We start from the raw sequence: 14,805 nt of genomic DNA, 5'->3' as shown, positions 1-14,805 counted from the left end.
CAAAATTCGCCCAAGGTAGCAAAGATGCCCAGTCATCCTGCCTAGCAGAGACAAATTGCCCCAGGTATGTCACCAGAGTCTGGTTGGCCCTTTCTACCAACCTATTCATCTCGGGATGGTATGTGAAAGAGAGATTCAGTTCTATGCTGAGTAAATGACAGAGCTCTCTCCAAAAACGAGACACGAACTCGGTACCCTGGTCACTGACAATTTTGTCAGGCATGCCATGTAGATGGAAAATATGCTTAATGGACAATGCCTCCAAGAAGGTAAGCATTGAAGCGGCACCAAGTGCATCATTTTAGAAAAATGATCGGTGACTACCCAGATAACTGTACAGCTACGAGACTTAGGTAAGCCCACCACGAAATCCATCCCGACTATCTCCCAGGGCCTGTCTGCCCCCGGCAGGGGGTAAAGTAGCCCAGCAGGTCATTGCCGAGGGGACCGATTCTTGGCACAGGAGACACATGCCCGAATATAATCCCCGACATCACGAGCCATATGCAGCCACCAGTATGTCCTCGCCAGAAGATCTAATGTCCTCTTGGTCCAAAAATGTACACCCACCCTGGACGAATGAGCCCAAGAGAGAACCTCCGGTCACAATTTTGATGGTACAAACGTCTTTCCCAGGGGCACAGACTCTAGCGAAACCGGAGCCACGGTTATCGGGCTCTCAGAAGGGACAAAAAGCCGAGGCTCCTCTTCCTCCTCCTCTGATGACATTACGGAGAGGAAGAGAGCGTTGGCACAAATGTTCTTCTCCCCGGAAAGAAAATGGAGGGTGAAATGGAACCGGGAGAAGAACAGAGACCATCTGGCCTTGCGAGAATTTAGCCGCTGGGCTGTCTGTAAGTATACCAATTTCTTGTGGCCTGTGAAAACTTGGAAGGGAAAGCGAGCCCCCTCCAAGAGATGTCTCCACTCTGAGAAAGGCAACTTCATGGCCAGCAACTCCCTGTCCCAGATGGAATAATTCCTCTCCGCTGGTGGGAAAGTCTTGGAAAAGAAGAAGCAAGGATGCTTCCGACCTTGAGCATTGTTTTGGAAGAGGACTGTTGTGAATTCTGCTTTTGGTCTCCCTCTGGTGGTTGTAGGTGGTAATGCAGTTGTCCCTGGGCTGCAGTCTTGGACAGGTGTATCTGCTGATTGCAATTCTGACTGGGGTATTTAGGTTTGCAGGACTCATTAGTCCTTGCCAGTTGTCAATGTTTCTTGGGAAGTGTTGGATCTTTGTCTGGCTTCTCCTGCTTAGCTGCCAATTCAGCAAAGATAAGTGTCTGTTTCTTTTTCTGGGGCACACATGCAGTGTGCTTATATTCTGTGCAATTCATTGGTTTTCTCTTGTCCAGCTTAGACTGTGTCAGTGTTTTCTCAGTCTTGTTGGATTCTCTGGAGTTGCAGATATACGCTCCACATCTTTAGTTAGATGGTGGAGTTTTTGTATTTTCTGCTGTGGATAATTTTGGAAGGATTTTTAATACTGATCGCTTAGTATCCTGTCCTATCTTTTCCTATTTTAGCTAGTGTGGCCTCTTTTGCTAAATCCTGTTTCCTGCCTGCATGTGTCTTTTCCTCTACTACTCACAGTCATTATTTGTGGGGGGCTGCCTATCCTTTGGGGTTCTGCTCTGAGGCAAGGTAGAATTCCTATTTCCATCTATAGGGGTATTTAGTCCTCCGGCTGTGTCGAGGTGTCTAGGTTTTGTTAGGCACACCCCACGGCTACTTCTAGTTGCGGTGTTAAGATCAGGGTTTGCGGTCAGTATAGCTACCACCTACTCCAGTGAAAGTTTTCATGCTGCTCCAAGGTCACCTGATCATAACAGAGGACTGCCCCAGCACCAACGGATGAGGCATCCACCTCCATTTTAAACGGCTTATCTACATCAGGGCGATGTAGGATGGGAGTGCAAGAGAATTGTGACTTAATGGAGTGAAAGGCCTTGGAGACCTCCTCTGACCACAATTTGGGATTGGCTCCCTTCTTGGTGAGGGCAACCAAGGGAGCTATCAAAGTTGAGAAGTGTGGAATGAACTGGCGATAGTAATTAATGAACCCCACAAAGTGCTGCACTGCTTTAAGAGAATGTGGTTCCTGCCAATCCATCACAGCTTGTAGCTTGGCAGGATCCATAGCCAATACCTGGGCAGAGATGATATAGCCAAGGAAAGGCAAGGACTCCTGTTCAAACACACACTTCTCCAACTTGGAGTAGAGGGAGTTTGCCTGTAAGAGGTTGAAGACTTTACAAAGATCTCTCCGGTGGGAGTCAATATCTGGCGAGTAGATGAGAATATCATCCAGATAGACTACGACCGAGGTGGTGAGCATATCCCAGAAGATGTCGTTCACAAAGTCTTGGAAAAAGTCTGGGGCATTACAAAGCTCGAAGGGCATCACGAGGTATTCATAGTGCCCATCCCTGGTGTTAAAAGCCATCTTCAATTCGCCCCCCTCACGGATGCGAATCAGGTTGTAAGCACCGCGCAGATCTAGTTTAGTAAATACCCTTGCTCCCGGTAGCCTATCAAAGAGCTCAGATATCAGGGGTAGTGGGTACTTGTTCTTAACGGTGATGGCGTTAAGACCCCTGTAGTCTATGCATGGAAGTAGTTCTCCATTCTTCTTCTGCATGAAGAAGAACCAAGCCCCTGCAGGTGACACTGACTTTCTAATGAATCCTCTTGCCAGATTCTCTTGGATATACTGGGACATTGCCTCCGTTTCTGGAAGAGATAATGGATAGACTCGACCTCGGGAAGGCTCTGCACCAGGCAAGAGGTCAATTGGGCAGTCATAGGGGCGGTGAGGCGGAAGGGTCTCCACAGCCCTTTTAGAGAACACATCCGCATAGGGCCGATAGTGCTTGGGGAGAGAGGAAAGATCTGCGGGTACCTCAGTAGTAGCAACCTGAACGCACTCCCTCTGACATCTACCCTCACAGGATTCACTCCATCCCAATATTCTGCCTGTGCACCACTCTATATGAGGGGATTGATACCACAGCCAAGGTATCCCTAACAGGACCTCATCAATTCCCTCTGGAATGACGAGCAGTGATATAATCTCCTGATGAGATGGCGACATGGACAGAATAAATGGGATGGTCTGGTGTGTTATCTGTGAGGGCATTGTCGACCCATTCACCACTCGTATGGTCACTGGTTGAGCGAGCATCACCAGGGGTATTGCGTGTCATTGGGCAAAGGCAGAAGACATAAAATTGCCCTCCGCCCCGGAATCAATGCAAAGTTCTACCGAATGAGTGGATGAGCCTATGGTACTTGTCCCCTTTAAGGACAATTTGGAGGCAAACGTCACTGTGTCTAGTGTACCTCCACCTACTACCACTAGACGCTGACATTTCCCCGACCGCTGGGGACATCTGGTGGCAAGATGTCCTGACTGCCAGCAAACATGACAGACCTTGAGTGCATGAGCAGTCTGGGACTTAGATCCCGCTCGTGACACCTCCATGGCATCATGTGACTCGGGCGCCTGGACCAGAGATTCCAAAGGTTTGGTGAAGGTGGGAGCCAGCCGAAACCTCTGCCTACACTGGGCTCACTCTAACCTCCGCTAGTTAAAACGGAGGTCAATATGAGTGGATACAGCTATTAGCTCCTCCAGTGTGGCGGGAATCTCCCTAGTCATCAAAGCGTCCTTCACATGGTCAGCCAGCCCCTCCAAAATACACTGATGAGGGCTTTATCCGACCACTCCAGCTCAGATGCTAAGGTGTGGAAGTGGATGGCAAAATGACTGACCAAGGACGAGCCCTGAGTCAATGCCAACAGTTGGAGCGCCATATCATGAGTGACTTGAGGTCCTAAAAATATCTGTTTCAGAGTGCTCAGGAACAGCGGAGCACTCTGCACCACATGATCGCCACCCTCCCACAGCGGCGTAGCCCACTCCAACTCCCTGTCCAGCAGGAGAGACATAATGAATCCTACCTTTCGCCCACTCTGTGGGGAAACATGCAGCCAGTAGCTCGAGGTGTAAAGAGCACTGGCTAACGAAACCCCTACAAGATTTGCTATCACCAGAATATTTAGACATACTGACAGGGAATTTAGATTGTGAGCCCCAATGGGGACAGCAATGATAATGTGTGTAAAGCGCTGCGGAATATGTTAGCGCTATATAAAAATAAAGATTATTATTATTATTATTATTTATCTGGCAGCGGGAGGCGAGATAGGGTTGGTACAGGGGTGGCAGTGGATAAAGTTGCTGCAGCCATGCTAGCAGCCAGAACAGCTACTGCGGTAACATCCACATCTGAGGTTGTGCGCTCGAGAGCCACCAACCTGTCCTCCAGCTGCTGGATGTACCGCAAGGGTTGCTGTTCATCCACCATTACTTGCCAGACCCTGGCGCTAGTGTAATGTTAGGGCTAGCGGAACAAACCAAATAATTAGAGAGATGGTATAAGGTGCGTTCGCAGCCCAGGGTCCACCGTGCAGAGATGGAAGCTGCTGCTGAGTAATGACGGACTTTATAGCGGTACAATGAGGATACACACATGGGTTAGTTTCACCCTGTATGAAAGAAGTGAACCCTGTTGCGTCACATGGCCGCGGTACTGCACAAAGAGCGAAAGCAAGGAGTCACAGAACTCAATCCCAAGATTCAGGATTAGAATTTGTCTAGACCACTTGCGCTTGACACCACTACTGGGTGTCAGAGTATAACTTAAAAAATAATTTTATGCACAAGAGTGCGAGCAGTGCAGCTCTGGCGGACACCACTAACCACCCAGACTTGGTTCAGGAAAGTGCTATAATAGTGCACGGCGCCGCACTGGCGGTCACAGCAATAGACACTGTATTGTGTGTTAAGTACGGATGGCTCTGTCGGGCGCTAGATAGCAAACATCCACCTTACGCGAGCAGTCAAATACAAGGGAGGGGATGATTAATGAGTGACTTTCACATATCATCACACACACGTTTTCAAGTATACACTAGTGTATGGCCAAGCAGCCATGCAAACCTTTTATAGCAGCAGTGCTACAAAATCTTCCAGATGGTCCAATAGGAGCCGTAACAGGACCTGGGCATGTGACCCCCGACCTCCAATGGGAGGTCGTCCCATGGGCATGCTCAGTAGGGGTAAAGCAGGACTTAGTCCCAGAAAAACCCGCTCACCGCTGATCAGTGCTGGCTACAACGGCAGAGCCTGTTAGGATAGCAGTAACCAGTCTCACAGTATCAGCCTGAGCCAGACACTGGGACAGATATCTCCGCTGAGCAGGCACCACTGCGGCTGGAGAAGAATGGGAGACCGCAGCGAAGATGGTTCGAGATTCCCCCTGTGCAGAGGTGGGAACACCTAACACTCTGTCCAATAGAGTACATGCTAGTTGACAAACGGTAAGACTTTTAATATTTGAGTAAGGACCATCCAAGACAGAGTCACCGTGAAGTGGTGGTAAGGCTTTTGCATGTTTTGATAAAAAAACATGTTAACTAAGTACCCTATGTTATTTTAATGCACTATGCTATTTATTTACTGCAGGGTATTTAATCATTAGTAGTGTTGAGCATTCCGATACTGCAAGTATCGGGTATCAGACGATATTTGCTGTATCGGAATTCCAATACCGAGTTCCGATATTTTTGTGATATCGGAAATCGGTATCGGAATGTGCGGTGCGTATGGTTCCAAGGGTCTGGAGGAGAGGAAACTCTCCTTCAGGCCCTGGGATCCATATTAATGTAAAAAATAAAGAATAAAAATGAAAAATATGGCTATACTCACTCCTCCGAAGAACCCTGGCTGTCACCGCTGCAAGCCTATTTATTTTTTGGGTTGATTTGGGTTCATAATTCTACCTGAAAAAATCAATCAATCAATCAGTGGGAGATTAATATTGGCCTTTGGGCTTGTGTGCCAGTCCTAAGCGTGCCATCTCTCTCAGATAGTGGGCCATAGAAAGCCTATTTATTATTATTTTTTTTATTGGGTTTATAAATTTTCCCTGGAAAAAAAAAAAATGGGAGATTAATATTGGCCTCTGGGCTTGTGTGCCAGTCCTGAGCGTGCCATCTCTCTCACAAATAGTGGGCCATAGAAAGCCTATTAATTTTTTTGCTTGATTTGGATTCCAAAATCTACCTGAAAAAAATCACTAAATCAATCAGTGGGAGATTAATATTGGCCTCTGGGCTTGTGTGCCACTCCTGACTCCTGTGTGCGTCATCTGTCACTCAGTGGGCCCTAGAAAGCCTATTTTTTGTTTTATTTGTTTTCTAAATTCTCCCTGAAACAATCATTTTATTTTCTTTGGTTTCTAAATTATTCCTGAAAAAAAAATCATTTTTTTGGTATTTTTTTTTCTCTCAAGTCTCCCTGAAAAAAAAAAAAAAAAATCTGTGGGAGATTCATATTGCCCCTTCTGCTTGTGTGCCAGTCTTGACTCCTGGGTGTGCCATCTCTCTCTCTCTCCCCAATTGTGGGCCATAGAAAGCCTATTAATTTTTTTGCTTGATTTGGGTTCCAAAATCTACCAAAAAAAATCACTAAATCAATCAGTGGGAGATTAATATTGGCCTCTGGGCTTGTGTGCCACTCCTGACTCCTGTGTGCGTCATCTGTCACTCAGTGGGCCCTAGAAAGCCTATTTTTTGTTTTATTTGTTTTCTAAATTCTCCCTGAAACAATCATTTTATTTTCTTTGGTTTCTAAATTATTCCTGAAAAAAATCATTTTTTTGGTATTTTTTTTTCTCTCAAGTCTCCCTGAAAAAAAAAAAAAAAAAAAAAATCTGTGGGAGATTCATATTGCCCCTTCTGCTTGTGTGCCAGTCTTGACTCCTGGGTGTGCCATCTCTCTCTCTCTCCCCAATTGTGGGCCATAGAAAGCCTATTAATTTTTTTGCTTGATTTGGGTTCCAAAATCTACCAAAAAAAATAACTAAATCAATCGGTGGGAGATTAATATTGGCCTCTGGGCTTGTGTGCCACTCCTGACTCCTGTGTGCGTCCTCTCTCACTCAGTGGGCCCTACAAAGCCTTTTTTTTTTTCCTAAATTCTCCCTGAAACAATCATTTCATTTTATTTGTTTTATAAATTCTTCTGTAAAAAACAATTTTTTTTAAATTTTTTTTCTTTCTGAAGTCTCCCTTTTAAAAAAAACAAACACAAATCAGTGGGAGATAAATATTTACATTTGCGCTTCAGTGACAGTCCTGCGTGTGTGCCATCTCATTTGTTGCCAACAACAACAGAGTGTGTAACATTGTGGCTGATTTTCGTTGTGGTCTCACCCACCTGTAAAGGGGTAGCTAAATCATACTGAAGTTATAGCTCACCGTGTAAGTTGTGTGACAGCAACAAATACCGTTCGTTTGTTAACGTTTTTAAAACAATGAGGAAGTCTGGTGGAAGAGGTCGTGGCCGGGGGCGTTCATTGTCAGCTGGTAATGAGGGTAGTGGTAGTGGTGGAGCATCAGCTGGTCGTGGGAAAAAAAATATTGCACCTAAGTCTGGAGCTGTGGAGCCAGGTTCGTCGTCGTCGTCGCCGGAGCAGCAAGAGCAAGTTTTGGCTTATCTTGCTGACTCAGCCTCTAGCTCTTTTGCCTCTTCTCGTGAAACTGGTAAATGTCAAAGCAGCGCGTCGTTAGTGGATGTTCACGGTCAGGGACAAGTCGCTTCCTTGTCCTCTTCAGCAAAAACAACAACAGAGAAGAATGCAGCAGGCGACACAACGTGTTACTCCATTGAGCTCTTTACACATACCGTCCCTGGCTTAGAAAGTGAAGCAATTAACAGTCCATGCCCATTACAAGTTGAATCTGACATGGAGTGCACTGATGCACAGCCACAGCCAGACTACTATCCTGGTCCTTTGACTCAGACCACAACATTGCCATCGCAGGGTGCTGATCAAGAATCAGACCCTGATGAGACTATGTTGCCCCATCACGAACGCTATACCACCGACCGCCACGGTGACACAGACGAAGTTGCACACGAGCTACAAGAAGAGGTAATAGATGACCCAGTTCTTGACCCCGATTGGCAGCCATTGGGGGAACAGGGTGCAGGCGGCAGCAGTTCTGAAGCGGAGGAGGAGGGGCCGCAGCAGGCATCAACATCGCAACAGGTTCCATCTGCCGGGCCCGTATCTTGCCCAAAACGCGTGGCAAAGCTAAAACCTGTTGGAGGACAGCGTGGCCATCCGGTTAAAGCTCAGTCTGCAATGCCTGAAAAGGTATCCGATGCTAGAAAGAGTGCAGTCTGGCATTTTTTTAAACAACATCCAATTGATCAGCGCAAAGTCATCTGTCAAAAATGTTCAACTACCTTAAGCAGAGGACAGAATCTGAAAAGTCTCAATACAAGTTGCATGCATAGACATTTAACCACCATGCATTTGCAAGCCTGGACTAACTACCAAACGTCCCTTAAGGTTGTAGCACCCTCGGCCAATGAAGCTAGTCAGCAACGCAACATCCCTTCCGGCAGTGTAGGGCCACCATTTTCCGCACCACCTGCAGTATCTGTGCAGGTTTCTTTGCCAGGCCAAAGCCGTCAGGGTCAGGGAATCACCAGTTTCGTAGTAGGAAACACTGCATCTAGGGCACCGGTGGCAACAATACCATCTCCCACCGTCTCTCAGTCTGCCATGTCCACCGGCACCCCCGCTAGTTCCACGATCTCCAGCTCTCCAGTCCAGCTCACCCTACATGAGACTATGGTTAGAAAAAGGAAGTACTTAGCCTCGCATCCGCGTACACAGGGTTTGAACGCACACATAGCTAGACTAATCTCGTTAGAGATGATGCCCTACCGGTTAGTTGAAAGCGAAGCTTTCAAAGCCCTGATGGACTACGCTGTACCACGCTACGAGCTACCCAGTCGACACTTTTTTTCCAGAAAAGCCATCCCAGCCCTCCACCAGCATGTTAAAGAGCGCATCGTCCATGCACTCAGGCAATCTGTGAGCACAAAGGTGCACCTGACAACAGATGCATGGACCAGTAGGCATGGCCAGGGACGTTACGTGTCCATCACGGCACACTGGTTAAATGTGGTGGATGCAGGGTCCACAGGGGACAGCAAGTTTGGGACAGTTCTGCCTAGCCCACGGTCTAGGAAACAATTGGCTGTAGCCGTTCGCACCACCTCCTCCTCCTCTTCGTCCTCCTGCAGAAGCGAGAGCTCGTCCACAGACCGCAGTCGCACAACCACTCCATCCGCAGCTGCCACTGTTGCACACCAGGTCTCCCATTATGGGGCAGCTACTGGCAAACGTCAGCAGGCTGTATTGGCTATGAAGTGTTTGGGCGACAACAGACACACCGCGGAAGTTCTGTCCGAGTTCTTGCAGAAAGAAACGCAGTCGTGGCTGGGCACTGTAGATCTTGAGGCAGGCAAGGTAGTGAGTGATAACGGAAGGAATTTCATGGCTGCCATCTCCCTTTCCCAACTGAAACACATTCCTTGCCTGGCTCACACCTTAAACCTGGTGGTGCAGTGCTTCCTGAAAAGTTATCCGGGGTTATCCGACCTGCTCCTCAAAGTGCGTGGACTTTGCTCACATATCCGCCGTTCGCCCGTACACTCCAGCTGTATGCAGACCTATCAGCATTCTTTGAACCTTCCCCAGCATCGCCTAATCATAGACGTTGCAACAAGGTGGAACTCAACACTGCACATGCTTCAGAGACTGTGTGAACAGAGGCGGGCTGTTATGTTTTTGTGGGAGGATACACATACACGGGCAGTCAGTAGGATGGCAGACATGGAGTTGTCAGGTGTGCAGTGGTCGAAGATTCAAGACATGTGTCAAGTCCTTCAGTGTTTTGAGGAATGCACACGGCTGGTTAGTGCAGACAACGCCATAATAAGCATGAGCATCCCCCTAATGCGTCTGCTGATGCAAAGTTTGACGCACATAAAGGATCAGGCGTCTGCAGCTGAGGAAGAGGAAAGCCTTGATGACAGTCAGCCATTGTCTGGCCAGGGCAGTGTACAGGACGAGGTAGCGGGCGAAGAGGAGGAGGAGGACGCGGAGGATGATGGGGATGATTATATTTTTAATGAGGAAGCTTTTCCGGGGCCACTGGAAATTGGTGGCGCGGCAAGGCCGGGTTCTGGTTTTTTGAGGGACACAAGTGACGTGGATTTGCCTGAAACTGCCCCTCAACCAAGCACAACCGCAGATTTGAGAACTGGAACTTTGGCCCACATGGCGGATTATGCCTTACGTATCCTCAAAAGGGACACACGCATAACTAAAATGATGAATGATGACGATTACTGGTTGGCCTGCCTCCTTGATCCTCGCTATAAAGGCAAATTGCAAAATATAATGCCACATGAGAACTTGGAACTAATATTAGCAACCAAACAATCAACTCTTGTTGACCGTTTGCTTCTGGCATTCCCTGCACACAGCGCCCGTGATCGTTCTCACACGAGCTGCAGGGGCCAGCAGACCAGAGGAGTTAGAGGGGCAGAAATCAGAAGTGGCGTTGGCCAGAGGGGTTTTCTGACCAGGTTGTGGAGTGATTTTGCTATGACCGCAGACAGGACAGGTACTGCAGCATCAATTCAAAGTGACAGGAGACAACATTTGTCCAGTATGGTTACAAACTATTTTTCATCCCTTATCGATGTTCTCCCTCAACCGTCATTCCCATTTGATTACTGGGCATCAAAATTAGACACCTGGCTAGAATTGGCAGAATATGCATTGCAGGAGCTTGCTTGCCCGGCAGCTAGTGTCCTATCAGAAAGAGTATTCAGTGCTGCAGGTTCAATACTAACAGAAAAAAGGACTCGTCTGGCTACCCAAAATGTAGATGATCTAACCTTCATTAAAATGAACCACAACTGGATTTCGAAATCTTTTGCCCCACCTTGCCCGGCTGACACCTAGCTTTCCTATGAAAAGGTGTTGCCTGTGGACTATTCTGAATGCCTTTTCCAATCTCGTAATTTTCAGCACCTGATTGTCCAGCATACGACATGTTTACACCTCACTAAATGGCCAAACTCCCCACACGGGGCCGTGGTATCGACACTTGGCGACAGCACCCGTGAGAGTGCAGTTTGTCTGAAGAGGTGGGTGAGCCCGCTTTTGGTCGACGGCACTGCCACTGGGTCCCTCCAAGTACAATAAAGTGTCTCTGGCGGTGGTGGTGCGCACCCAACGTCAGACACACCGTTGTAATATGAGGGGCCCTGGGCCTGTACCGCCGGCCACAAGACAGTTTCCCCCCACCCCAACTCAAACAGTGCTCTACCACTTGCAAAATTATCTCACAGCTCCACCAATGTTTAGTCTATGCGCTGACATCCTTCAATGCCTGCCACTGACAATACCATTGTATTGACATTTTTGTTATGTTAGGCCTTCGATGCCTGTCTGCGGTCCATTCTTTCAACTACTACTACACTGACCAGGTCACTGCTGCCCGTGTACCCCTGGAACCAATTTAAAATTGCCTACAGCCATGTGTTATTATTTTAGGCCTTCGATGCCTGTCTGCGGTCACTCCTTCCACTAGGCCTCCACTGACCACACCACTGCTGCCCGTGTACCCCTGGAACCAATTTAAAATTGCCTACAGCCAGCCCAATTTTTTTATTTTAGGCCTTCGATGCCTGTCTGCGGTCCATTCTTTCAACTACTACTACACTGACCAGGTCACTGCTGCCCGTGTACCCCTGGAACCAATTTAAAATTGCCTACAGCCATGTGTTATTATTTTAGGCCTTCGATGCCTGTCTGCGGTCACTCCTTCCACTAGGCCTCCACTGACCACATAACTGCTGCCCGTGTACCCCTGGAACCAATTTAAAATTGCCTACAGCCAGCCCAATTTTTTTATTTTAGGCCTTCGATGCCTGTCTGCGGTCCATTCTATCAACAACTACTACACTAACCAGGTCACTGCTGCCCGTGTACCCCTGGAACCAATTTAAAACTGCCTACAGCCATGTGTTATTATTTTAGGCCTTCGATGCCTGTCTGCGGTCACTCCTTCCACTAGGCCTCCACTGACCACACCACTGCTGCCCGTGTACCCCTGGAACCAATTTAAAATTGCCTACAGCCATGTGTTATTATTTTAGGCCTTCGATGCCTGTCTGTGGTCACTCCTTCCACTAGGCCTCCACTGACCACACCACTGCTGCCCGTGTACCCCTGGAACCAATTTAAAATTGCCTACAGCCATGTGTTATTATTTTAGGCCTTCGATGCCTGTCTGCGGTCACTCCTTCCACTAGGCCTCCACTGACCACACCACTGCTGCCCGTGTACCCCTGGAACCAATTTAAAATTGCCTACAACCATGTGTTATTATTTTAGGCCTTCGATGCCTGTCTGCGGTGACTCCTTCCACTAGGCCTCCACTGACCACACCACTGCTGCCCGTGTACCCCTGGAACCAATTTAAAATTGCCTACAGCCATGTGTTATTATTTTAGGCCTTCGATGCCTGTCTGCGGTCACTCCTTCCACTAGGCCTCCACTGACCACACCACTGCTGCCCGTGTACCCCTGGAACCAATTTAAAATTGCCTACAGCCAGCCCAATTATTTTATTTTAGGCCTTCGATGCCTGTCTGCGGTCCATTCTTTCAACTACTACTACACTGACCAGGGCACTGCTGCCCGTGTACCCCTGGAACCAACATCAGAAAATATAAAAATAAGTATTTTGCTTACAAAAAAGAAAATACTGGAGAGATATCAAATGCAGACATTTTAACATTAAAAACAAACACACAACTAAAATCTGGTACAGTACTAAAAATGGCCACCAGCTACAATTACTTTCTCCTGCAAGTAGTTAACTGAAAGGTTTTTTAAATTGAAAACACACATATGGCATCCACCGAGTGTTGTCCTGTCGCGTCTTCTTTATATTATTGCCGAGAAGATGCAAAACAATGAAAATAATAAAATCATTAATTACCAAAATAATAGAGAAAGTCAACACCACATTGCAAATAAACATTCATTCCAAATAAAGAAGCAGGGCGCGTCCGAGGGTGAGTATATACCTAATAAGAATATAATCACCCTCGGACGCGCAATGCTTATTTCCAACAGCCTTCCTTCCTAAGAATCAGCCCTTCCGTGGTGTAGAGAGACGTTGTGTTACACTCCAAGGTGTTCCCCAGGTTGCCTTTCCTGAGCTTCGATCTTCCGGCTCTCGTTTAGTAGTTGTTGGAAACTACGCTGCATTAGGCCTTCAAATTGGGTATGGGGTGTAGAGAGAGGGTGTGTTACACTCCAAGGTGTTCCCCAGGTTGCCTTTCCTGAGCTTCGATCTTCCGGCTCTCGTTTAGTAGTTCTTGGAAACTACACTGCATTAGGCCTTCAAATTGGGTATGGGGTGTAGAGAGAGGGTGTGTTACACTCCAAGGTGTTCCCCAGGTTGCCTTTCCTGAGCTTCGATATTCCGGCTCTCGTTTAGTAGTTGTTGGAAACTACACTGCATTAGGCCTACAAATTTGGTATGGGGGAAACATTGGCGCATCTGCGGTCCCTCCTTCCTCTAGGCCTCCACTGACCTGTCTACTGCTGCCCGTGTTCCCCTGGAACCAATTTTACATTGCCTACAGGCAGCCCAATTTATTATGTTAGGGCTTTGAAGCCTGTCTGCGGTCCCTCCTTCCACTAGGCCTCCACTGACCTGTCTACTGCTGCCCATGTACCCCTTGAACCAACATCATAAAATAAAAAAAAAAGTATTTTGCTTATAAAAAAGAAAATACTGGTGAGATATCAAATGCAGACATTTTAACATTAAAAACAAACACACAACTAAAATCTGGTACAGTACTAAAAATGGCCACCAGCTACAATTACTTTCTCCTGCAAGTAGTTAACTGAAAGGTTTTTTAAATTGAAAACACACATATGGCATCCACCGAGTGTTGTCCTGTCGCGTCTTCTTTATATTATTGCCGAGAAGATGCAAAACAATGAAAATAATAAAATCATTAATTACCAAAATAATAGAGAAAGTCAACACCACATTGCAAATAAACATTCATTCCAAATAAAGAAGCAGGGCGCGTCCGAGGGTGAGTATATACCTAATAAGAATATAATCACCCTCGGACGCGCAATGCTTATTTCCAACAGCCTTCCTTCCTAAGAATCAGCCCTTCCGTGGTGTAGAGAGACGTTGTGTTACACTCCAAGGTGTTCCCCAGGTTGCCTTTCCTGAGCTTCGATCTTCCGGCTCTCGTTTAGTAGTTCTTGGAAACTACGCTGCATTAGGCCTTCAAATTGGGTATGGGGTGTAGAGAGATGGTGTGTTCCACTCCAAGGTGTTCCCCAGGTTGCCTTTCCTGAGCTTCGATCTTCCGGCTCTCGTTTAGTAGTTCTTGGAAACTACACTGCATTAGGCCTTCAAATTGGGTATGGGGTGTAGAGAGAGGGTGTGTTACACTCCAAGGTGTTCCCCAGGTTGCCTTTCCTGAGCTTCGATCTTCATGCTCTCGTTTAGTAGTTGTCGGAAACTACGCTGCATTAGGCCTACAAATTGGGTATGGGGTGTAGAGAGAGGGTTTGTTACACTCCAAGGTGTTCCCCAGGTTGCCTTTCCTGAGCTTCGATCTTCCGGCTCTCGTTTAGTAGTTGTTGGAAACTACGCTGCATTAGGCCTTCAAATTGGGTATGGGGTGTAGCGAGAGGGTGTGTTACACTCCAAGGTGTTCCCCAGGTTGCCTTTCCTGAGCTTCGATCTTCCGGCTCTCGTTTAGTAGTTCTTGGAAACTACACTGCATTAGGCCTTCAAATTGGGTATGGGGTGTAGAGA

Source organism: Ranitomeya imitator, chromosome 1, assembly GCF_032444005.1.
Source record: "Ranitomeya imitator isolate aRanImi1 chromosome 1, aRanImi1.pri, whole genome shotgun sequence".
NCBI classification, from domain to species: Eukaryota; Metazoa; Chordata; class Amphibia; order Anura; family Dendrobatidae; genus Ranitomeya; species Ranitomeya imitator.
This window is presented reverse-complemented; position numbering follows the sequence as displayed.